General features: G+C 33.1%; 1 protein-coding gene across 2 annotated transcripts in view; it reads left to right on the forward strand.

Annotated features, from left to right (window-relative positions):
* Positions 1 to 5,906: 5,906 nt before the first annotated feature.
* The window catches only part of MGAT4C (MGAT4 family member C), a 252,384-nt gene continuing 231,566 nt past the window's right edge, over positions 5,907 to 26,724 (forward strand). Inside the window, exon 1 of one of the 2 annotated variants that reach the window (XM_012442087.3) lies at positions 5,907 to 5,971. The gene's annotated coding sequence lies outside the window, so the exon portion shown is untranslated. The remainder of the gene's footprint in view (positions 5,972 to 26,724) is intronic. The other variant, XM_012442089.2, reaches the window with a different exon arrangement.

Genomic DNA, 26,724 nt, shown 5'->3' on the forward strand with positions numbered 1-26,724 from the left:
AAAATGAAACAATTGATTTTGAAATAAATATATTGCAATATCCTCAAATGTAAGGAGAAATAAACTTACTCTACATGTTACATGTATAGCACTAAACATTGAAAACAACTCAGAATTCTTTAGGATGTCTATAACTGATTTCTGACTAATTGTTGAATCTACTACAAAGATATAGTAAGGTAAAATAACACACAATCATTAGTATTTCAATTGGTTTTTCACTGTCTTTCATGTGTAAACATTAATATGTCTGAAGCAATGTTTTGTGCACAGCAGATTTGGTATGAATAACCCCCGTTTTTGGTATAATACAAAGTAGCTGTGTTCATATGCTCCTCATCAAGATCTGAATTCAATTTTAAGTTTCTATGAGACTAGTGTTGTTCCAAACTCGTCAAGATGAAGGGAGTCATTCTTGATTTTATCTAATTTGGGTTACATGAGATAAAAGGCAAGGAAATTGAAATGAATGAAAAAAATACCAAGTGAAGTTGTAAGATTTTATATTAGGAACAAAGCAAAACATATTTATAAGAAAGCAAGTAAAGTGTCTTTAGTTAAGGAGCAGTATGAATCCACAAGATACCATTGCTCAGAGAACACAGTAAAAAACAAATCCTTCTACTCATTGATCTCTAGGTTTTTTACAAAGATTAACCATGACATTCAAAGAAAACTTAGTCTAATAAGCTTAACTTTATGTTAAATTGGGGTATCTTTAATAAGTTAATGTTTTCACTTTACATTTAAAAACAGGATGCTGAATCACTAAAATAGCAATTGCTTCTTATTTTCATGTCTAAGAATTTGTATTTCTTTAACATAGAAGCAGTAAGACTTTTCTTCATCCTTACTAAATCATTTTCTCTTACTCCAGAGTAAAATTTACTGATGTATAAACATAGTTAAACATCTTGGAGCTATCCATTCTCAGAAAAGAAAGTCTAAGCATTTTCAAAATTTTTATCTGCATAGAAAACAGAAATAAATGTAATATACTGAAGCTGCCACACAATAGATTTAAGGTAGATGTAGAGAAAAAAATGACAGTGCAGATGACTAAGTATAGAAAAAGAATTCAAGTGAGGTCAATAAATAGATATTCTTATGAGGTTTAGTTATACCTAGGACTTAGTAGATGGAAAATGCAATTCCTAAATCTCTCTTATTGTAACAGTGAGTTATCATTGCTACATAGTCACAGTTATTTTGAAGACTAACTTTGCATTTTTTAAAAGCAACATAAGACTTTGTGGAAACAAAATAAAAACCATTTATTATAAATAGACTAACCTCTGAAATAAATTTGAGATGAAACTTCGGAATTTGTGTTAGCAAAAATACAATGTTTTAAAGTTCTGCCTTTTCAATAGCTTCTGTTTTTCAATAGGTTTTAATAGTATCTATCTTTCATGGCTTATTCTCCTAAAACTGGAAAATTATCTAATTATGATCATTAATATACATGAGTTACTTATATACTTCACCTAATTATGGAAATTACCTAATTATGATCATTCATATACATAAGTTACTTATACACTTTATATATTATATTTTCTTAAATAAAAAAGGATAAACTAGTGTTCTAAGTGTTGGTGGCCATATAAATAGAGCTGCCATCTTGTGGATAACTAGGTAATGGGCAGTCAATTTTGCAAGAGGTAGTAGAATGCTACGTATACCTAACTGCTCAAGAGGAGATAGTGATGTTCACAACAGTTTTAAACTTTTTTAAATTCTTAAGTCCTGCCTATCAAATTATCACTGGAAGGACATGTTCATTCTTTCTGAAGTTAGTAATAAACTAAACCTTATTAATATGTAGGTTGGGAAACATTGAAGGATGGTTTCTCCAGTTTAATTAGCCTCTAGTGCTGATTTGTTTTGATAATATAAATAATTAGTTTAACCACAAAATTGATATAACAGAAATACTTGTCAGGCAATTAAATATTGCAATGATTTCAGCTCCTGGGAAATATATAGTATGTAAGTACCACAATAAAATTGAGATGTACTTGGCTTAAACTACAAAACATCTTCAACTTGATTTGTCAAAAATATTGTACTGATTCTATGTTCTTCTTTTTAGAAAACATTCACTAATATACATTTATTGAGAATGAAGCCTAAATGAATGTCTATAGAGTGTTTTGCCACCTCATATTAAGCTTTTACACACTATTAAAGTTAAAATATTTTATGTTCTCTGAACTCACAAATGCCAGTTGGCCATTTTAGTTGGAGGAATGTAATAAATAATGAGACAGTGTTGGTAAATTCGCTCTCAAACACGGTGTTTGTTATTATCCCTTTATGAAATTAGAGCTATGTGCAGCATTTTACTCCTCTACATGTATATATTCAATAGAATATTCAAGAAGTCACACCATTCTTTCATTTCTCTTGCAGTTTCTTAATGTTTTAACATGTTTACATTTAGATTTTTTTTTACATCTTGTAATCAGGTTGTATTTCTTAATAATATTAATTTAGGATAGTAGAAAACATTTGTATGTCTTATCATCAATGTTCACATCACATACACACTGTCTTATTTTTGACTGTAACCCAGATACATGTTCAGACTGATGTTCAAGTATCATCAGGCTTTTTTCCAAAGGACATTCTGCAAATAAATTACTGAAAGTTCCTGACGTTTAGTATCTCTGCTCTTCCAAAAGAAACACCACTAAAGAATTACAAAAACATTTTATAAATTCCACTAATTATTACTTTCCAATGATTTCTCCCCACTGTAAGGGAATATAGATATATTTCTGTACTTATATATGAAATACCAATTTGGAGTAATAAAACTGATATGCATATATGACCCATTATATCCTATATTTATCTGAAACATTCCTGCATGTATAGAGGTAATTATTTAAAACTAAAATATAAATTCTGTCCTAATGATTTACAACAAAATTTGAAACTTAAGGCTCATTCATTATTATAAGCCAACATTAATGTGAAGTATTTCTAGTACATTATCTTTCTTTCCTATCAATTTTCCTAGGAATTAAAGTGTAAACCAATACTTTTATTAATTTTTAAACAATTCAAATTTTAGATATGAAATTATTTTCATATGTAATAAGTGTGCTTCATCTTGTGTAGTATTTAAGCATTGAAATCTACATTCTTAAAAAATCTCATTGACATATTTTAATAATAAAAAAACAGCATTCTTTACTAAGTATCATACTCCCTTATAAACAAATTTGTGTAAGATGTAGGTAATTGATACAAAATGCCTATATATTGATATCTGTGGGAATTGACAAATAAATAAATAAACAAACCAAACAAACTAAAGTGCCTGCTGAACACTAGGAGTATTTAAGTTTCTCAATCTTTATATTGCTCTATTTCTCTAGGCACATTATATGTGACATTCTGTCACCCAAACAAATGCAAAACAAATAAGAGAGGTTATGATTTGTGTGCATTAAATCACCAGAAAATACATTTATCTTTAAAAATTAACTTAATGTATGCATACATGTGTGTGTGTGTGTGTGTGTGTGTGTATATATATATATATATATATCAGCATATTTTCTATATGTAACAGGATGTAATCTAATTTGCTAGCTTTCCATCTCTGTCATTAAATATTTATACAATTAAAACTTTATATTATGTATGCAATATAGAATTATATTTTATTGTAGAAATAATTTTTTTCTGCTTGCCATATCCTCTTAGCAATTATAATATCTTAGTTTTATCATTTGTGTACCAGAAATACAGCTAATATTCCCATTGTCCAAATTCATCTTTCTGATCTGTAATTCAATTTTATGTCACTTTGCATGGCAATGAATTTTTTGATACACATTTTCATCTAAACTGCCATGCTTTTAGGCAGAATTAAATGAACAGTGTCTTTCATGTTGGCCCGAAGTACATTCTGACAAATAGTCTTCTTGAGTTTAGTATCTTGCACTTGACTAATCATTAAACTCCAAATTATTCTGGGAAGGGTAACAACTTAAAAAAAAGAGACTATTGAGTGAGTCAGTGATATAAATCAAGCTAATTTGAAACATTATTTTCAAATTGAAATTCTAAGAGTTTAAGATAATATTTATATAATTATTTTGAGAATACTAAAGTAACTCTACATTTTGAATCTTCCAAGTGTCTGTGAAATGAACACATTTGATTGTTTTATAGCAACAATAATGTTAATTGTATCTTATATTTATGTAATACTTTTCTATTTTTTATAACAAGTTTCTATACATTGTCTCATCTCTATATCTTTATTATTTTTATTATTATTTTGCTGTATGTAGAATTACCATTCTCATTCTGTACATAAAAGATGTTAAGTTACCAGAGTTTTTACAGATAGTAAGTGGTGGAGCTAGAACTGGAGGCTGAATCATTTCAACCCTAGTCTAGAGTTCTTGCTCCTATGTCACATACTAACTCTCTACTCAGAGCAATCAAATAAACTGACTATCATAAAAGTCAGAACTTGGGAGAAAATATGAACATATGAAAGTGTCTTTTCATATATTATCAACTTTTTGAACTCTCATTGAGGCCATTGAGTAAAAATAATTTTCTGTCACTGGAAATGCAGAGGGAGTATAACAAGTATTTGCCCTGAATCCATTATTCAGAAAGAAATGAAATAACATAAAGGCATGCAAGTGCACTCTTGATGCCTTTTCTTTCCCTAAAGTTGGGGTGGTTGAAGTGAATTTTCCTGCTCTTTCTCCAGGTGGTTGCACTGTTTGCATGCTGAGCTGTACAGCTTTCAAAGGGCTTGCCCTGGGATATGGCTGGGCTAGATTTAGAAGGAACTGGTCATTGAATAGCTCTGGTAATTCTTGCATCTCACAGTTATGCGGTTGACAGCTCCTTTTGGTAGGGAAAGCTTGGGCATATTTCAAGGTGATTGTAGTTTTGTCCCTCTGGCAGCAAAGCTGCAGCAGCCAGCTTAGACCATTATCCTCCTCTCCCACTGGATTTAAGCCTGGGGAGAAATCTGGGGCTTTTGTCATGATAGAAGGTAAGAGATGGATAATTATTCCCTGTGTGTGCTCAAAGAGAACAGCACTATGTCATAGAGTAGCTTTCAATTACTGAAATGGGATCGTCTGAAGTTCCAGTGACTTATAAATTACTCTTTGTAAAAACCAATATTTAACATTATTATTTTAGTGATGTGCTTTTAATATCTCATTCTTTAAGGTTTATTACACAAAACTTTGGAGATAGTGTTTAACACTCAGAGAATAAAATGTGTTCCCATTTTTGTGTTTTTATTAGATTTAAAAACACAAATGACTGCACTGAAAAAATTGATTAAAAACTTCACTGTACAATTGTTTACATTATAATTTTTCTCATTTTGACTTTCTTAAATCTCAGAGGCTAGTACTGTAAAATCAATGCAAAGTAATTACAAAATTTAAAATTCCAGATGTTGTAATTATATACATCTTGTCCTTTAATATCCGTTTTTTCAAATACCTTTTATAAACACTGTTACTTAAGAAACACATTCAGAAAATAAAATTTTCTCTAATTTGATTAATTAATTAGGTAAATCAGTCTTAGCATATTTAGGGGGCAGTATTTTCAGTTTGTGATCTTTCAGGAGCTCAACATTACTTTCACTCTCCTTTTAAAGCAGAAATTATAGTCAGAAATGAGCATTTCAATTTTCAGCTGACAGTTTAGGGTTAAGATATGATTCCAGGTAACAGAAGCCAATGAGAGTACACCCAGTTGATGTTTGTGACATCATCTTCCAGTCGGAGTACATAGAACAGCTGAGGTAGCGTTCAGTTTCAGCACAGTGCCATTATGATGGATGTTTACATCTCTTCATTGAGAGCCAATTATCTGGCTTTTGTGTGAGGCCCAAGGATCACTCATGCTGCCAGGCTGCACAGAGCACTGTTGGATCTAGCTGAACGAATTGTTTTCTCTATCTCTGGTAAGATCTTCTTCTGTTTTACCTTCTCTTTTAAATTAAAGGTAGATGTGTCTTACAGAGGAAATAGTATAAGGGTCAAAGACGATTACTATCTGGTAAGCTTTTATTCAGCAATATTTATCATTATTTAAAGGACTATGGAGTTAGCAAAATGAATTGAAGAAAAGAGCTTGCTAACGTGTACCTGACAAACTAATTTGCAGCAGAAAATGAATGACAGGTAAATTCAGCTTTGCTTTAGAAAAGGGAAAGTAACTGTTATTATAAGACCACAATTTTGAATGTGTTTTTAAAACACATATGTGTATGTATATCATTCTGTTTCATTTCTCTGTATTTTCCTATTAGCAGTAAAGAATAGTGGTAGAAATCACCAATCAAGTACTGTTGCTATAGATTTAAAATGAGTCAAAGTTTCTAATTGTTAAATGGCAGTTCTTTGGGACAGTTTTCCAAAGTTGTGTCTATACAGGAAAACAAAATTTATAAGTGAGCAAAGGCTCTGGCTTCTGAAATAAAGTTGTAGGACTTTACATTCATATTTACCATTTAAATCTAAGGAAATAATAATAATAATGAAAAATTTTAAGAAAGAGTTTAAGGGCTTCTTTCTGGAATTAAGAGATATTAAAATCATTTATTGCATATTTGTTATGCTTTGTAGTACATAATACAATACTGTCTTTTATGTAGCCACAAAATATTTAAATCCTAAAAATGTATATTTATATTATTTAATAATTTGTCAGTAGTAACATTTATGCCTGAGGATCTGGTTATATAGTAGCAGAACAAATATATTTACAGCTGTTGAACTGCTATGGATAGGTGATTGAATGTGACAGAGAAACTGAAAAGTCACTATACTAAAAGCTTTCAATTGACTAAGAATGTTCACATGCTAACGAATGAAGAATTCAAAAATACTTTTATCCCCTCAAATGTTGTCTATTATTATGATATAAAGTAGCACACTGCTGTCATCTTAAAGTTGAATGCAGTTATTTATGAAATAAAGCCACAGAAAAGTATAATTACCTGTTATTTTATTTAACATGCTCTTTTATTTTAATAGCATCTCTATTCCTCCTAGGGTAACAAAACTTTTGAATAATAGCTTGTTCATCAAGCTTTGATGTGCTTATGCTTTTTAGATTTATTTTTACTCCATCTTTAACATAGGATATTTCTGTCTTTGCAAACTATTAATTTTGATAATTAAAATTCAGGATTTGGAGATTTTCCAGTTGTGCTTTAAGACAGCAGGGGTTTCTCAGCTATGTCACACTCTGTATCTTCTGCTAGCCCAGTCCTGTTTGGCAGCTCTAGACATTACTGTTGTTCAAATTGTCTCCTTTAGTCAATTCAGGTCTGAACAAAACTAAGTTTATAGAAAGTGTCAGATGTGTATTAATGAAATCTAAACAAGTGAGCTTAATGTCTCAGTTAAAACAATATATAATCAACAAAACCTCAAAAAGCTTCCAATACACATCTAGAGTTAATTTTTTGCTCAGGAAAATTTAGGTTGGTATATTCTGTGAATTTCAAAATTTAAAGGTGAAATCTAAAAGTTTTGATAATATGAGCTTGAAAGCATAATGATTCACTGCTTTGAAATGAAGTGTTTTTTTTTTTTTTTTCTTTCCTTAAGTACTCTAAAGTGGAGTAGAAAAACCCAGTGGTATTGACTATGTCATTTTCACAGGTGATCGAACTTAACTAAGGGAAAAGCATTTGTCTCCTAATAATTAATTCTCTAAAAATCTATTTATATTATTATGTCAACAATGAAGAAAATCTTATTCAGCTAACAAATGATCTAGAAATTTAAATAGTTTTTTTTTCTGCGTGTAATTTCTTCTTTCAGTATTAGCTTTGTTAGTCCCGAATGCACTACATTGATGGTGATTGCAAGTATTAAATTGCTTATCTCTTATTTTCCTTTGGACAACTTTGTACAACGCAAGTACACATATGATCTACATGGCTGATCAACTTCATTCATTTCAAAAAAAGTTTTTATTTATTTATTTTTTATTTTTTAATTTAAGAGAGAACATCAATGGGATCATAGCAATTTCCTATACCACAAAGTCCCTAGGAAGGTTCTCGGTGCAGGATGACAGAAATAAATGATGTGTGATGCTTCATGTACTGCTGTGTTCTCCACTTCCTTTTAAATACATATGTTCTTTGTCTGACTTAAGTACCCAGTATAAGTAGAGATGGAAAACAATAGACAACAATGAAAAGATTCTTATTAACTCTTCTGAAGTTCTCTGAATACTCCATATTCTGGGGGTGATATGGTTTTTTCTTTTGAAAATTACTCCTCAAATTATGGTTTTACCTATTGCAAAATAATACTCTCTTTTGTATGTTTTAATACTCTTCTAGAATTTAGTTTAATGTAAGCCCCTTTATTAGTTTCTTGTAATGGTTGAATGCACAATACTGCTTGGCTTTTTAGTTCTCTGTTCAAGCCCTTGAATGATCATGAATTCTATGCTTGTCTTGACACTTAAATTTTGGGCATTTCAGGTCAACTTTTTACTAAGCCAAAAAAATATAGTAACTATGATGTCATCTTAGACAGCTTGGACTTATTGTGTGAATGTCTGGATATTTAGGTGTATATTTTAGGTGCATAAATGTAATGTTTTTATGTATTTTAAAGTTTAAAAAATCTTTTTATCAACATTGTGTATATATAATTAATACTTAACAATTAGTATGTGATAAAGTAATTGATATTATGCAACTGAGGAAACAGAGACTAATAATTTGTAACTTGTTCCCAAAGATCACGCAGTCAGTAAATCAGTAAATGGAGGAGCTAGGACTGAGAAACAGGTTTACAAATTTCAGTGCCCCAAATCAAACCATTTCTCTTTCTTTTTCTCTTTCTTGTTTTCTTTCTCTTTCTCTCTCCCTCACTCCCTTAACTGGTTATCTAATCACCATCAACGTAGTGCATCTTGAGTATCAACTCTGTGCCAGGCATTCTTTTAGGTACTTGGCATTTATAACTGAATGATATAAAAACATTCTTGTTCTTGTATATGTTATCTTTTTTTTCTACTGAAAAGCTCTCATCTTTAGTTGTAGAATGTATTTTAAGGTGTGGCTAAATAAAATAAAAAACTTTCTGGGAAATAGGAAACAGGAATTAAAGGATAAATTAATTTGCATTTCTTGTGTGTCTTTAAGTTCTCAGGTATGTTCTAATCTAAATAGGAAACATGAATTAAAGGATAAACTTATTTGCATTTCTTGTGTGTCTAAGTTCTCAGGTATGTTCTAATATAAAACAGATTTTTGTATACTTTATATTTGGGTTTTGTGAAAAGGTCTATCAATTATTTTATAACTCATACTTGGTTCTAAATGTGATCACTACAACATTATAAAAATAAAATAATTTGTGATAGATTCCAAAAACCGTATCAAGCATTTTTAGACAAATTTATCTTGTATTTATAACGTATGTTCAAGCAAGTTAGCTTTATTTTTGTTGTCCATTTTACAATAAATTATTTGCTGGTAACAGTATGCTGAATTTATAGTTGTTTGACTTTGGACAGGGTTCTTTATAGTATAAGAATAAAAAAAAATAATTAAAAACCTTAATATCTCCCAAATGATAGTAGTTTGCGTTTGAACAAGCAAACTAGAGACAATATACCTTTAAGACCAATTTATTTCAGTATCTTGGTAGATACTAATACTAGCTCCTAGGACAGTGGCACTAAAAGTGATATTTATTCCCTATTGAACTTATTTACAGATACTCAGTGATTTAAAAGAAATAAAAAGCCTAAAATACAACCTCCTCAGAGAAAAATCAATCTGTACATAGAACCTAACAGTTGAAGATAAACCTTTTTTAGATAGTATCATTTAATTAGCCACTGAAGAATCTATCTAATGACATACAAATAAATTGTACAACAAAAGTTACCGGAACACACTTGATTTAGCACAAAATATTTTACTGTTGTGCTATTGCATAATAAAAAAAAATAGCCCTGAAGTTAGTCCCTTTAGTAATACCTATTTGAAGTATGCAGAATGAGAGAGTAAAATTAGAATTCAGTAGTTAAAAGTATGAATGTGATTTTTTTATCTGCATTCAATCTCTGCCCCAGAAGCTATGACATAGGAATGTGCCCTTTTCAGAGGTTAATAAATTATAAAGACTTTTCCACTTCTTTCAGAGTTAGAGTCAGAGAAGCTTGTTCACATTAGAAACCTGTGTAAAGCAAAAATATAATCTATATTCATATTATAATATATAATCTAGATTATAAATATAATAGCACTAGCTATTAAGCAGTAGATGTTTTTTCAAGAAGTTTTACAAGGCACTAGTCCTTAGATTTAGCTATTTTTAACTACTTATATCTACAAATTAATTTTAATAGTATTTTTGATGAGAAAATATAAACTGACAACAGTACTTTTTTAATGCTAAATTCTGCTAAAAGCAGAGAATTGATTGTTCAGTGTTTGATACTGGTTTTAGTGGCATGAAACTCAGCATAACATTTGGGTTGTCCAGGTAAATTTTGACAAGTTTCACAGGTTCTCTACCTGTGTGCCATAGCATATCATAAACCTCTCAAGTGTATATCGTAACATTTGGATCAATGAGGAAAATGTATTTTTCCTAAAACTGAGTATACATATTGATACTGCAAAGTCAGGCAGATAAACTGTTGAGCTGAGTGAAACGAATAATATGGAGAAGAACATAATACAATTTTCTGTGATGAGAGGCAAGGTGCAAAGTTAACTTCCAGCAACTTTCCTCAGTTTGAAGTACAGAATAGGCTATGATCAGATTAGCAGACAGTTTTGTTCAGCAGAGCAAGAAAACAGCAGATGCTTTTAAAGACACTTTCTTGTTTGTTTGCATGTACTTGTTGCATGTAAGAATATGGTTTCTGGGACCAGACTACCTAAATACAATTTCTTGTTCCACCATTTTCAGATGCCATGCCTCCAAAATAAAAAATAGGGGAAATAAAAGTACCTACCTCATAAGGTGGTTGTGAAAATTTCATGAACTAATCTTGTAAACATGGAGAACGGTACCTTGCCTATAGTAAATGTTCAATTAGTATTGCCTCTCTCTCGTATTTTCATTGTTACTGACTTGCTTAGTATTGTGTGGATGTATCTTTTAATTGATTCAGGAGTTTTGTTACAAATTGATATTCACTAACATGAAACCTCTGGTATACTACAAACACAAAATTTTGAGAACCAATCATGCTAATTACTTTTGAAACCAGATGCTGATGATTATAGATTTTTTTGGTAGACACAGGTTAATCATTTACTGCATATAAAATTTCCAACATTTTAATTTTAACTGTTATAAGATGAAAGAAATGAATTAAATAACTTATAGGAACATTTTCCAACTCTAAAATTATATAATATAGGATTTCATATATACATACAAATGTAAGTACATAATAAAATAGAAAGTGTTACAGCTTTACCTTTTATTTTTTTCTCTGTTTTACTTCACTATTTTTTTATTCTATGATTTTTCATAAGTCAGTGAGAGTTTGAAACCTGGAGTTATAAAAGTTTTCTTTGTCTTATATATGTAGAAATCAACAGTCTCTGCTTTCCAACAGTCCATGGTTTCATATTGGTGATGAAGTGGTGATGAAATTGAGTTAAAGTTCTTCAGTTCTTCTTTACTCATGATATTGTGTATTTTTAATATACTTGTTAGTGACAAAATAAGTCTTTATTTAAAAAATTTCTGTGTGTGTGTGTGTGTGTGTGTGTCTGTGGTTTGCTTGCTTTTGTTTTAATGAAGCATCTACTATGTACCTAATATTACCCCGAGAGCTACAAATAGAAAAGGATTAAAATGTATCTTTTCCACAGTTTATAATCTTGTAGAATCAAGGCATTAATGAATGTGTAAAACATTTTTTAAAATATATTCATTCTACTAAGGTGTTTTTCCTTCACTTTTAAGTGCTCTGACTCACTCTACAAATTATTTAAAGCTCAACCACTCAATTACTGAGCACTTACGGCATGCTAGCAGTGAACAGAGCGCTGCTCTCCAGGGCATCATGGTCTAGTGGTCAACACAAAGTTGAAAATAAATAGTTGCAATCCATTGTGATAAGTTTTACATCAGAGATGTGCACAGAGTGCTCAGGCGACACATGCAAGGAGTGGTTTACTCTATGTGTAAAAATCTGGAAAATCTTTAAACATAAGCTGTCACCTAGCTAAGTTTTGGAAAATTAGAGAATTTTTCAGGTACAGGCAGGCAAAGGATATTTCAGACAGAGGGACCTCCATTAAGTACAAAGTCAAAATGAGAAGAGAAAGCACACTGTGTTCAGCTAAGGAGAAGTTGTTTATCATAAGCAAAGCCAGTAGTGAGGAAGAGCTAAAAATTAACACCAAAGTATCAGAACAGATTCTAGTTGTAAAAAAACCAGTAAGGACAATTATCATAACTGCATAAAGTTAATCCTTGGTTGGATGTTTGAATTAGATTGTTAAAATTTTAAATACTAAAGAAGGTCTGTGATGAGATGGATCACTGTGGTTTGGAGAAAATGAGAAATGCTTACTAAAAGAGACAAGAAGCAGGATTATTTGGGACTATTTAAAGCAGTCTGACACATCAAAGGAACAGGAATGGCCAAGACATTCCATTTCATTAGTTTCCACTAACTTTACTAGGTATACCAATCTATTAATTTATTTTAAGTAATAGATAATATTTGATGGGGTGATTAATTACTCACGAATGTAAAGGTCAGTCACACGAGACATAATTGAGGGGGGGATACCAGAATTTAAGAAAGAGTCTCTGAAGTCAGTATTCACTGACTTATGAACTTGAGCAGACATGAACTAGGGATAGGAACCGTATGATGATGAATGACAAAATGCTTTACTATTGGGCTTAGGTTGACTAGAAGATCCAGAGAAAGGAACTCCCCTTCTTATAGAATAACTCAATTCATTGTATTTATTTTTTAAATTACCTGAACAACATTATATAAAATTTATATATTAAATAATTATTTTAAAATAAAACAATAAGCATTGTGTCATTCTTTTCTTGGTGTAAAATTTTCTCAAGTGGCATGTGATTTACAGTGAAGACAAATAGATAATGCGGGAAGATGGAAAGAGGTGCTCAGCATGGGAACAGAGCATAACACTAGCTAGTTTCACAGCTGTCTCTAAGGCTATCTCCCAGAACTTTAGTCTAAGTTTATTCACATATTTCATCGTGTTGAGATTCTAATATAATTAGATGGTATCCAAAGAGAGCAAAATGAACTAGGCTTTATATATGACCTCTCCCATCTACAGTGTTACAGGCTCTCTGATAGGTGTTAAAGTTACGTAAGGGTGGTGGTGGTGTTGTTTCAAGAAAATGGGTGTCATAGCAGAGCACAACAGCCAACAGGACAGATCACCCAAGAAAAGGCAAGACAGTTGCCTATCTACTTCTAAGGGATCCACTTCCTGCTTGCCTAGATCTTTAATATTAACTCTCTGAGCAATCTGTCATAAGCGGGTACAAGTGATAACTTTAGGATAAGAAATAGAACCTGTCTTTAGGGTAGAAAATAGGATAAACTGTGAGGCATTAGGGAGGTAGAAATATAGAAAAGCAAATATTTGGGGGAAAGTACAAAAAAAATCCACAGACAGTGTTGTAACAACAAATCATAGAGGGTATTTTACTCCCTTGAGGTCAAAGATTCTCCCTAATTCTTTCTTGAATATCGATGGCCTAGAAAAGTGTTCAGCAGAAGTTTGTTGAAAGAATGTCTGGTTGCCTGAGAGATAGGAGGGAGGGAGGGAGGGAGGGAGGGAGGGAGGGAGGGAGGGAGAAAGGGAAGGAAGGAAGGAAGGAAGGAAGGAAGGAAGGAAGGAAGGAAGGAAACGAAACGAAAGTAGTTTCTTTCTCTTTGTGTACTTTAGACATGCTATGCTTAAGATGTCCACTAAAGAGCAAATAAGATATGTAGGTATTGGTTATCAAGAAGGCTTAGGGAATTCCCACTATTTAAAAGTGGTAAAGAGGCCATGGCACATGTATAACTATGTAACAAACCTGCATGTTCTGCACATGTATACCAGAATTTAAAGTATAATTTAAAAAAAAAAAAGTGGTGAAGAGGAGGAAGAACAAACAAAGGAGACTCAGAATCAAAGAGCTTTTGAATAAGAAGGATAACTAAATCCAGGCTATTAAAACTTCAGATCAGGAAGGAAAAGATGGTGCTGAGGGTAAAAAGATCCTCTGAAATCTCTATGCAGGAAATATAAATTTAAACACGACTCTCCTTTGCCCTCTCTTCCCCAAAACTTCCCTTCCATTCCCTTGTCATCTAAGAGTCTTTACTGGCCTTCCATTACTTCTAGGATAATAACAAAACTAGTATGATTCATAAGGCCCAGCATGGTGGTCTGTGTGTTCCAGCAACATTTACTTTCTTTCCATCTCTCTTACTGAGCCTTAGCTTATGCCATTCTGTCTGGTTAGTAGGTTCCTCTGAACCTTTTTTTACATGTTTACTTCAATTCAGTTTTCGATTCTCAGTTAAACAAGCACAGCCTTAAGGAAGAATCTCCTTGACTTTCCTGATGAGGCCAGATATCCCTATTACAGGTTCTTAAAATAGTATTTAACACTTTCAAAATTTCCCATTGTAGGCTTTCTTGGTTGATTAAATTGTTAATGCCAGTCTTCCCATGGGACTATAATCTTTTTATAAAAGTAATGGAAGTAATGGCCAGAGTCTATTCTGAATCACCACTGAACCTCTAGTGTCTGGACTAAGGAGATCAGTTAGATAAATATGGTCAAGTGAATAAATGATGTGGGTAAATAGAAGATTGCAAGAAATGTATTTACACCTGGGAAAAACAAAGTACTGAGATGCTACTGAATGTTAATCATAGAAATAAAATTTGAGTTGACTTTCTTAGAGCATTAACCAAATGCATGCCCATCTCTGCAGCCTCCTTCCCACTAATATGTGTATAACCCTATAACTAAGTATGTAAGTAAGAGAACAGGTTGTGCACTTTGAGTTATGTGCAGAATAATAAAAAATATTATCAATATCTACTCACAAACCATGTGAGTAGCCTAATGGTCATGTGTAACACATAGATAGTTTAAGGACTCAGAAACTGAGTGTGTATGTGTGTTTGTACAAAACCTGTACCAAGGTATAACTGATGCTACTAAAACTAGAAAAAATGTAATTGAGAATGTGATGTGCAACCATATGAAAGCTGCAGAAAGGCTCAAAATATAGAACAAAGAAAATTGCGCTTTAAATTGCAAGGAAGGTCACTGGTGGCCTTAAAGAAAGTAGTTCGAGATATTAGATAGCAAGGAGTCCAGCAGGAAATTGATAGTTTGGAATTGAAGTCATGTTCAAACAATTTACAACTGAAAAGGAATAAAGACCCGCTGGTCAGAACTGTCAAATAATAACTCTTTCAGGAATGGAAAAGTTGATTTGGTGGGCATATGTGTGAATTATGAAGTAACATTTACCTTTGTAAATTGGTCTTCATAACTTGTACAAAACATATTTATAATAAATAAAAAGTTTATTAAACATATAACTATGTTTAAAAACTTCAAGCTTGGTTAGAACAAAAGATGCAATGTATCCCAAAATATAGAAAGTTGTGGGAGTCATTTACTCATCGGTTAATTTATTCTTTTAAAATGACCCTGTTTCAGTAGCCCCCTTTATAAGCATGTTTGTAGATAATAAACAGTTCATGAGTGTGTAGGCAAATAAAGAAACCTGACATGAAGACGTAGACCTCTGGAAGGTTGTAGGATACTCTAAGAAGCAATGGTGCACTAGGAGATATTCACAGCCTGATAAATAGAAGAGCTCCTAAACTCCTAAGAGATTGGAGAAATTAACGGAAACCAAAAGAGAAAGGTATGTTTTAGACACAGCTTAAAAATCTGTAGGATTAGAAAATATTACTATACACTAATATATAAATATGAATGGACAATGAACATGTTGTTTGCACAAATTATTTTAACTTAAATCTATAGAACTATATAATGATAGAAACTTTTGGCTATACATTGAACTATTTATTCTGGTAGCTCTATGATGATTATAGATTTATTCTCAATAAATTTCTGATTTGCTTAGAAAAAAATGCTTTAATTAATTTGCTCTTGTTGTAGAAGAGGGCAAGATATTTTTGAATTATCTAGAGAGGAGAAAAATTTTATTCTACCTCTTTCCAAAATAGTTTGAAAAACATAGTAACAGGATTTGAGTACTAACCCCTAGGAGCTAACATGGAAGGAGGACTGGGATGCACCATGGTTTCAGAGAAATTGAGATCAAAAAGCGTTTTGAAACTGGAACAGTTGGCCACGATACTATGCCTAGGATAGATCATGGCCACCTCTATGTGACAGAAATGTTCACTCAGAAATCTCTTATAGTCAGGGTAAACTGACGATGACTAGACCCTGGAAACCATACAGAGGCACAGAGACCCAAAAACAATTTGAGGTTGCCCATGGGGCCAAAATATAAAGAAGTTCAGAAAAGGAGGCAGAACATGGTGTCTGAAGTCTGATAGGAGGAATCTAGGCAAGAAGACCGAACTCAGACAAGATTGTAGTTTCCAGGCAGCCTAGAAGGGCAGAACCTCAAACTGGAAACCTGGCATGCTAACCGGGGACCCAGTAACTGGAAGAGACATAACTGCTCCTCTCTCCTTTTGGCAAGAACTCGAGGACTGAACGGAGTGTCTGAGATCAGAGAGTTATGGAACCTGTGGTGAATTTGTACCCATAGGTTGAGTTAGTGTTTCTATTGGCAAAGAGTAGAGGGTGGATCCCACCATTTGGTGTATTTATTAGGGTTTAGACTGGTGATTATAATGTGGGCTTTGGAGTCAATTGGCTAGGCATTAATTCCTGGCTTCCCACTTAACCAGTGTTATAATTATGAGCAAAAAATTTAACTTCTCTGTGCCTCAGTTGCCTCATTGGAGGAATAAAGTGAGGATCAAATGAGATAATGCATACCATCCACTTAATACTACACTGACACAGTACATGCTGGATAAATGCTGTACCTTATAATTATTATTACTCGCCCATAAACCCCATGCTTCAATTCTGCCTCTCCTGAAACTCACCTCTGGCCATTGCTACATGTTCTTTCTGTTTGAAGAATTCTGCTATGATAATTTCTTTTCATCATTACTGGAGGTGTTTGGGGTTTCTTCCTAGAACCTCTTTGATGGGTGAGATGTCCCTCTTGTGTGCTCAGAGAGCATTTTCACTTTCCCTATAATGTATTTAAATTGACCATTGCCTTCTCTGTATCCCCTATTAGCCTGTAGGCTCTATGTGTTTTGGGATTTTATAAGTTGTATCCATTGCTGTATCAGCAGTGCTAGCACAGAGTAGAAGCTCATTAAGTGTTGATTAAATGAATGTATGATGAGAGACCCCTTATATCCCTTTAGGGAGCCATAATCTGAAAGGATTTCTCTATTAGATTTTAATATGGGGAGCTCTATTAGAACTTAGTTGTAGAGCCAGAACTAGAAGGTCTGAGGTGAGAGATAAAGCTCCTTTTAGAAGGAGGCAGTGAAACCCACCCCTTCACTAATCCCTGTCTATCTCCTGCCCCAATGATGTTGGTAGAAAACTTACATCCTGAGAGTTTCTGACACAGCCCCCGAGCTGCTGTGGCAGTCACCATCTTTCCCAATCTAATTGGAGAAAACATGCCTGGAGGGTAGTCAGCAAAAGACTGCCCAGCATTATTAAATAGTGCAAAGCATTTCAGAAAGTACAGGATGTGTGCTGCTTATGTGCATGTAGGCATGACCTATGCAAGATACTGGTGTTTGTAGTATTTATAAGCATTTCTCATGCATTTCTTTCATCTCAATTCACATTTTTATATTAGGGAGAAAAATGGCAAACACCACCAGCAGCACCATAGCCTTAAAAGTCACAGGGACAGGCTGAATATGGCCAGTCTTTTCTCCTCCTGGACTCTTCCCACTGCATGAAAAATGTATTTAACTTATATTGCTGTGTAACAAATTACCACAAATTTAGATGCTTAAAACAATAGAAATTTATTATCTTGCAGTTTCTATGAGCCAGTGATACAGACCCAGCTTGGATAGGTATTCTATTAATGGGTCTCAAGAGACTATAATAGAGGTCTAATCGTTTTCCTCTCTGGAGTTCAGGTTTCATTTTCAGGCCCAGAGTTTTTAGACGGATTCTGTTTCTTGCAGCTGTAGAATGGAAGCCCCTGTTTTCCTGATGGCCATCAGTAGGATACCGCTCTCAGAATCTATAGGTGGCCTTAGTTCCTTGCCAGTAAGCTCTTTCACAGGCCTTTTCACAATAGTGAAGCTTACTTCTTCAAAGCCAGTGGGAGAATCTCTTGCTTAAGTCTGCTAAAATGGAATCTTACACAATCTAATAAAATCATGGGAGTGACCCATCACCTTTGCCATATTTTAGTGTTTGTAAGTCACAGGTTCTGCCCACACTCAATGGGAAGGGATAAGACAAGAATGTGACTCATTGAAGGTCACCTCAGGTTGTGTCTACCACAGGGAACAACCACAGAACATTCTCAGAGACCTCTAAGTGACTGTCAGCTGCCACTGCCAAATCATTTCTTAGAGATATTCTATTAACTTCTCTAAGCTTGCAAGTAGAAGGGCTCACCCAACAAGAGTAATTTGGATTGAGAAAAATTTATCAGTAACCAAGAGAAATTGTTGGTTGGAGCCAGATGAGATGGCCAGTTGCCTACCCAGTGAGCTCAATAAGAAATTGTAGCCTGATGTACTCATTTTGAGTTTGGAGAGCTGGGGAAATGGCTGCAGTGTTTGCCACTAATTTGTCAATTTGGAAAGAGTATATTTTGGGTTAGAAACCCCTATTTTCAACCCATTATCAAAGAGGAGAAAAGTCAAGAGTCACATCGCAGATTTTGTCACTTGGGGCTACATTAATGTCAGTCTGCAAAAAAAAAAAAGCAAAATATCTAAAAGATTTCTTGTTCCTGGGCTCTGTTAGTAGTTAGAGTCAGTTCCCTTAACCTGCATTGCTGAAAGCCCTGAAGAGCCATTAGAGCCCTTAGAGAGCTGGGAGGTTTGTGTCATATGTGTTCATGTGTGTGTATGTATATGTAGTGAGGAGTGGGGGATTAGTGCCTTACGCATGCCATTGTATAAAGGAAAGTTGGATGGGACAGAGGTTTTCAGAACCCCTCTTCCCCTACTTTTCCTTCTCTTCTTTCTATTTGCTTTGAAAGACCCTAACTTTTTTCTACTCTAAAGTACATCCCCAGACAATCAAATAAAATCAGTAAAGGCTCTTGGAACTTTAGTCCAAAGTCAATGTGTCCTGATAAACAGCAAATACAGGATTTAAAAACAAAGTCATTACATGTGAAATATTCAATAGAAAAAATAGCAAAAAAGATAGTTGTTTCAGGGTCCATGCCTATTCACATGGACAAAGTATCAAAATAAAGGAATCTGAGAGGTATTTAAATAAAAGAAATGATGCAGATTCAAGGGAAAGATAGATTCAACCTGAGGCAGTATCTATGTTTGCTAAATCCAGCTTTGTGGCCAGTGAGCTAAAAGGGAAGGGTGTATGTGTCTTTGCGTTGCAGGATCCTGCAACTGGAGAGGTTTTCTAACATGTTCTCTGGAGTTACACTGAATGGATGCAGCCCTATAACCATTATCTTCCTGTTCACTGCATAAAAGGGAACTTGTTCTACTTGAGGTTCAGGCGCTGGGCAGAATTGAAATCTCACTTCAAAGCTCTTAAATATTTTTACCAGAGACTCAGCCATGAGACCGGACCAGGCAAAGGGAGGCAACTGGGCAGTGTGATGGAGTTTGCCAGTGGAGTGGGGATAACTTCTGAGATACAGGGAGGCTACCCAAAGTAAACACAAGTGGTATTTTCTCAATTTCCTCCCCTCCTCTGGTCTCAGATGATTTGAGAGCTGGATTGGCAAAGCAGGCTCAGGCCAGACTCAGGAAGAGTGGCTTATTGGGCCAAGTCAGACAGTTGGTGAGTCTGAATCTAAAGGCTTGTCAGTATTGTCTGACCAGGCTTTTTGACATGTGGTTAACCACCTGCAGTGAAGGCTGGAAGAGGTTACATGGCATTTTAGGAAGCATTTTATAAAGTGCCTTCCCACATGAAGCAGTCAAACAGGTCTGATACAGGAGGCCAGACTGAAATCAACTGCCTTGGAAGCACTCTCTGCTGATCTCAGCTATGTTTTTTCTCTTAGGCAGGACAACTCTGCTCTTTCTAGACTTTCAAGAATGGGGTCATAGCCCTATCTATGAAAATGTTAGAATCCAAACAATTTTGAACAGTAATGAATTATAAGCTATCAAACAAAATAACAATTTATGAACACATATTAATAATAAAGAGTTAGTAATTAGGGGAGAAGAGATGGTCCTTTTTTACATTAGAATTCAGACAGCCAATTAGAAATATAGAGAGAGAAATACTTCACCAATGGATGCTAAATCCAGGCGCTAACTTTATTGTGGGGCATGATACATACATAGTCATAAAGTGACTTCCCAAAGACTTCTTATTAGTTGCAAAGAAGAACAAAAATAATCATTACTCTGGAGAACCAGAAAATAGTTAATTGCGTTTTTTTTAAAGTTAACATTATCAGTGACGGACAGGTGGATACTAGGTGCCACCAGCCTTATTTCCCAGATAACAAATCACCTGTGTATTATTTTTGCCTGGAATGCATAATTTAAAATGAATCATGAACATCAGACAAACTAAAGGTGAGGAACATTCTGTTAAAAAGAGAGTGGGAAGATTGTATTCTTCAAAATTATCCATATTGAAGACAAAGAAAGGCTCTGATATAATTCAGGTTAAAGCAAGCTAAAAAGAAATAACTAAATATAACACCTAATTCTAGACTTTGTCCCATCCTGAAGGGATGAAAATGCTCTAAAGAATATTTTTTGGTCAAAAGGCAAAGTTGAAATGCAGATATGTATTATTTAAAATAATCACATTGATATTAAATATAATTCTGATAATTTAATTTGGTAACATAAAATTGTGATTCTTAGGCAATAAAAATAAAAATATTTAGAAGTAAAACACCATGGTGTATGCAACTTCCCTCAAATGATTTAGGAAAGAGAGAACCATGGGAGGAGCTAGAGAGAGAAAGAAAAAGATTAAACAAATGATTAAACAGTAGGGTAAAATAGTCATAGGAGCAAAATCTGAATTTAATAGTAGATGAATGTTCCTCATAGATTTTTTTTAAATTTTTGCTACTTTGTGGTAAATTTAAAATTGTTTACAAATGAAGGGTTCATTTAAAAAGTCGCCCAATAAATATTGTTAAAAATCCACAAATGTAGAACAGTATATCCGTTTTGCTCCCAGTTGTTCAAAAAAAAAAAGAAACACAAAGACACACATGTTCATTAATTTACATTAAATTATATAGAAAGATAGATTGGACATAAAAAAGTGATGGACATTTGCCTCTGGGTCAGGGCCTATATATCTAGATAGGAGAGATACCTTTTTTTTGCTGTGTAACTCTTCTGCGATGTATAAATAACGAAACATGCACACACATATATAATATTTTATATGTGTTGTACCTTTATATATGTGTGTACTTTTGAAATGAAAAACAGCACATTTAATTTAATTCAATTTAAAATATATTTATTGTTTTCTGCACATTAGAATAGGCATTAGAGATATAATTTTTAAATTATGTTTTAAATCTCCTACCTTTCAGGAGCTCATGTACTACTTGAGAAGAGAGAGATAAGAGCTTTTAATACAGAAAAGTAAAAGAACTAAAAGTGCCATTATTAGAGTAAAATAAAAGGAAAAGAAGTATCAAACCACTGTAGTATGTCTCGATCTCCCAATGATTTAATTGTTGTAGCTTACCTAAAATCATTTATACTTTATTTTTCTCACTCTATAAAAGGATGAATAACATTTCTCTTTCTACTTGCCACATAAAAAAATGCTCTAAGGATTAATTAAGATTATTTTATGAAGATTTTTAAACTTCACTTGGATATTGGAAATGATATGAAATAAATACAAAACATGATGATATTATTAATTTTAATTGTAAAACATGCTTCTCTGAAACACATATAAATGTCAACTAAAGGAGAAAGAGAGACAGGGCTTCTGGCTTCTTAAATTAATATAAGGCTTTCATTGACCCTCAGAAATTTCTGTGTAATTTGGCATTTTACAGGGAATGTAGTCATGTTCCTTCCTCCACGAGCTTTCCTAAAGGGAAATTTTCATGTTATCAAAGCCAGATTATTGAGACATCCAAAAAGTGATGACTTTGGGACAATTACATTGCAGTTACTACACTGAGATTGATTCAAAGTGTGCCATGGTCTCTGATGACCTTTTTGGAACATACTTAGTTTTGAGAATGCAGTTGCTATGATACATTTCCTAAAAGTAAAAGACAAGAACACCAGCAGAATACCAACATAAAAAAACAAAGTTGAAAGATTTTGTGCAGTACGGATCTTAAGGGTCACTGTTTAATATCATAAAAGCAGTAAATTCCAAGTTTGAGGTTAAAACATGAGTCTTAGATTTCCTCATGGTACCATATATTACTGTTTTTATTGAACACTTTTAAATGTGATTCTGATAGCCACAAAACCCATGAGGTCTACTACAAATGAACATTTTAGGCTTTTAATATTAATACTACGAGTTTGCATAACACTTTATCTTTATTCAAAGGCTTTCACATTCATTATCTTATTTGAGAGCCTTAGCTGCTTATTCAATGGCCTTTTTATTAAATTACATCACCTCTCCAGTAACTCTTTCATTCCTCTGTGATTGGAAAAGTACACCTTAATTATAACCATAAATAATTCTATATTTTATTATTGTGCTGGATGAAATATTGATTATTGAGTAAAAAGTTTCAACAATTTGAAGATGGCATACAGTACAAATTTAGATCTACTATGAAGCTATATCTGTGCTGTCCAAGTTTTCCAGTACATTAGAGCTGCCCCTTCAGCTAACAGCTTTGTAACTGCTAACCCTGAAACCATGCAAGCTTAATTCAAATAAACCCTATGACTGAGAATGCATATGCCAACATTTGTGCTGTTATGAATTTTTTTATAATTTGTAAACTTGATATTTATATTAGAAAACATCAGATAGCATAATAAGAAAATTATGAAAATGTTTAAAATAAATTATGCTAACACCAAAGACAAGTAAATTCTTTTTATCATGGATCATTCTTTGCAAACAGCTCAAAGCATCTTCCATGTGTTCAGTATTTTGTATTACTTGACTATGCAATGTACTGGCAGAAGATGACCTTTGTCAACTCTAACATCTAGGATTTGCATATCCCTTAATAGTAACTCCATTGGACAGCAAAAGCCACTAATGCATTTTTTTGACTTCCTAATTTTATTTTAGATTCACACAGCTTATCAAAAGTAAAAAGAAATAACTAAACAAACTCACTCATACTTATTGATGGCTATTTATTGACTTCACAGAAAATGGTAACTAAAATCTATTTAAGTTTTGCAAAAATAATTCCATATATTTCAAATGACTCTACAACCCCAATGTAGATATTTTAAGCTTCTTTGGGCAAGATGCCAAGACCACAGATTATAAAGGAAGAAAATTTGGGTAGATTTTAGTTATCATTTTCCTTCAAGATTGCAAGATAAAATTATCTACAAATTAGCTGTTACACTTGATTATACCATGTCAGTTTTTCATGTTTTCTTGTAGGTCTCTTGTTTTATATCTTCCTGAATGTCATATAAATTATTCATGTTTTCAGGAAACTTTACTATAAGTGGACTATGAGCTTCCAAGTACTTAAAGCAACACGTTTCTCTCCTAATAATAATCTGTATGGCATTATCTCTCTGTTTAATTTCCACAGAGATATGAATAAAGGAAAGAAGTTGAACCGATAGACGCAATGGTTTTGGTCTGCTCATTGAGTCTGATTAAATAAAAGATTTTAATTGACAATTTAAAAAAGTTTTATGAATGAGATTTTGCTTATCATTTTATTATGGCTATATTGTATGGCTAATATAAATAATTTTTATATTATTATAGCTAATATTAAAGTGATGTTTAAAGCACGGTAGGCACTGTGCTGAACACTTACACATTTTCCCCTTTAATTGCCCAACTATCCTAAATTGCAAGCAATTTATTATCACAATTTTATTGATAAGAAAACCTAGGGTTATTTAGGTAGGTCACACTGTTAGTGAATAATAGAGCTGGGAAACAACTTATAAGTAGGTTATCTATATCCAGAACTTTTATTCACACTGTTTTATTAAGTATATAGTCATTTTGTTCATTGGGGTGTGTGTGCGTGTCTGTATGGTGTGTGTGTGTTTTTTACATACTTATGTTTATATTAAACTGTATATCCACATTCTTCTCTCTCTTTCTCTCCCCTGCTTTCTCTCTCTAAATATATATATTTAGAGAGGGAAAAACTATAAATATATATAAATATTAATATATATTTATATATCATATATTAAAGACTGAGCTAATGGGACATATAACATATTTTTCTTGTTCAAGATAAAGCCTTTATGGGGTATACAAATTTGGCTAATGTTTTTTGAAATCATATTTAGGACCCGTTTACCAAGATAATCACATTGAATAACTCTGCTTCTCAGTCTCATGGCTGCAGAATATTTAATTCATATTAGGCTATTTCTGTTGCTTCTACCAATCAACTTTTGTGTTTTTTATAGTTGAACTTGAGATGGTCCTTTAAATATTTAGTAAGTATATCTGCTTGCAATTATACTATTTTAACTGACCATATAAGAACTCCCTGTTCACTGTTCCCATCCATGAAATCCACATATATGCTTAATAAAGAAGCATCCTATGTGGTGGCATTGGCTTCAGACTCTAAACAGCGGCAACATTTTTGACCCTTGGCTTTGTATTAGCAATGATGTTTAACTTATTGACATCCATTTATACTTCCCCCTTTATTAATTCAGGACAATAGTTATCAGCCCATCTTCCTTGCTAGAATTAAACTGAGACCTAATTTTTGCTTATAAAGTATAAGCAGAAACCTGCTGGGATAAAGGTGGAAATGATGATAATTCTTTCACCTAACATAAAGACAAATAAATGAAGTCTCTTTTGTGGAACTGCTGCAAATATCTTACCAACTATAAGTAGTCAGAGAACCAAGACAATTAGTATGGGAGGGCTGAGTGCTGGAAAGAATCCAAGTCTTTGATAGTTTTGTAGAGTTGCTACTTCAAGCAACCCTGAAAACACTCTACCTTTAGATTTTTACATTAGACAGTACCTTTCATTATTTTCTTGTACTTTTATTGAAAACATGTGTACTTTCAGTGACACATGAAAACATATGTACTTTCTGTGATAGCAGTAGGGCATCTGTGCTCACATTTTGAATGGCCAAAAATTAAACTTTTAATCTGTTGCAAAGACAGGTTAGATTTTTATATACAGCTGTGACATAATGCTATGTTTATCCAAGAGTATATCTTAAAATATGCTGACTTTCTGTTATGTAGACTTGCTTCTTAGGTTTTTGGAACAGTTGGTGGTAGTGGTTTTGAAATCATATTATAGATATTTATTTAACACCAACTTTATTCCAGTCACCATGCTAAACTCTAAGGATAATGACAATAAGTAAGACTCAATACTGACCTTCCAGATTCATGCTTTAATGAAGGAAGCAAGTATCTACTCAAGAGTTAAGTACTATGAGATTCACAGTAAAGGTACTTAACCTAGTCTTCAGCGTTTAGGGAAGGTTTCCAAGTGGAGAACTTTCTAAGATTAGATCTAAAACAATGAACAGAATTTGCCAAGTACAATCGTGTGGCATTTCATATAGCAAATGCAAACACTCAGAGATAGAGAGAACAATCCATATTCCATATCAACCTGCAAAAAAGTCGGTATGATACTAGCATTGAGTTAGGTGACAGAGCCTGGAAACAAGGGAGTGGAGGGAAAATTAGACTGGAAGTTGGCAGGAAAGAGAGAAATTATTACAAAATAAATCTTGTAAAGTCTTAGTATGTAGTTTGTGTTGTAACCTGTTTGAAGGAGGAAGTCACTAGAGAGTTTTAGTTTTATTAGAAAAGTGGCATGAATATATTTATACTTTATAAAAAAATCCCTTTTGATTATTGATGGATTGAAGCTAGAAAATTTTAAAACACAGATGTCAGTCAAGTGCATGATAAAATTTATCGAGGAAAGAGATGATGTGACATAAACAGAGGTGGTAACATGGGGAAGAAGAAGAATAGATGAATTTGAGCAAGTGGAGTCAAAAGAATATGCATTATGCAGCTGAATCTATATACCTGGAGTTCATGGGAAAAAGCTGCCCTGGGAACCATATGATTATAAATAAACCTATGAAGATGGATGAACTAACCCAGCAATGGAATAAGAGAGTTTTTTTTTTTTTTTTTTTTTAAGTAAAAGAAAAAAAAGAAGCTAAGCACAGGTCTTTTAAAAATATCAACATTTAAGAAGAGGCATAATGAAGTAAAGACAGCCCAAATAAGTAGACTAAACA

The sequence above is a fragment of the Aotus nancymaae genome, unplaced genomic scaffold (genome assembly GCF_030222135.1).
Source record: "Aotus nancymaae isolate 86718 unplaced genomic scaffold, 86718_ANA_hifiasm-v0.15.2.pri h1tg000016l, whole genome shotgun sequence".
Taxonomy (NCBI): Eukaryota; Metazoa; Chordata; class Mammalia; order Primates; family Aotidae; genus Aotus; species Aotus nancymaae.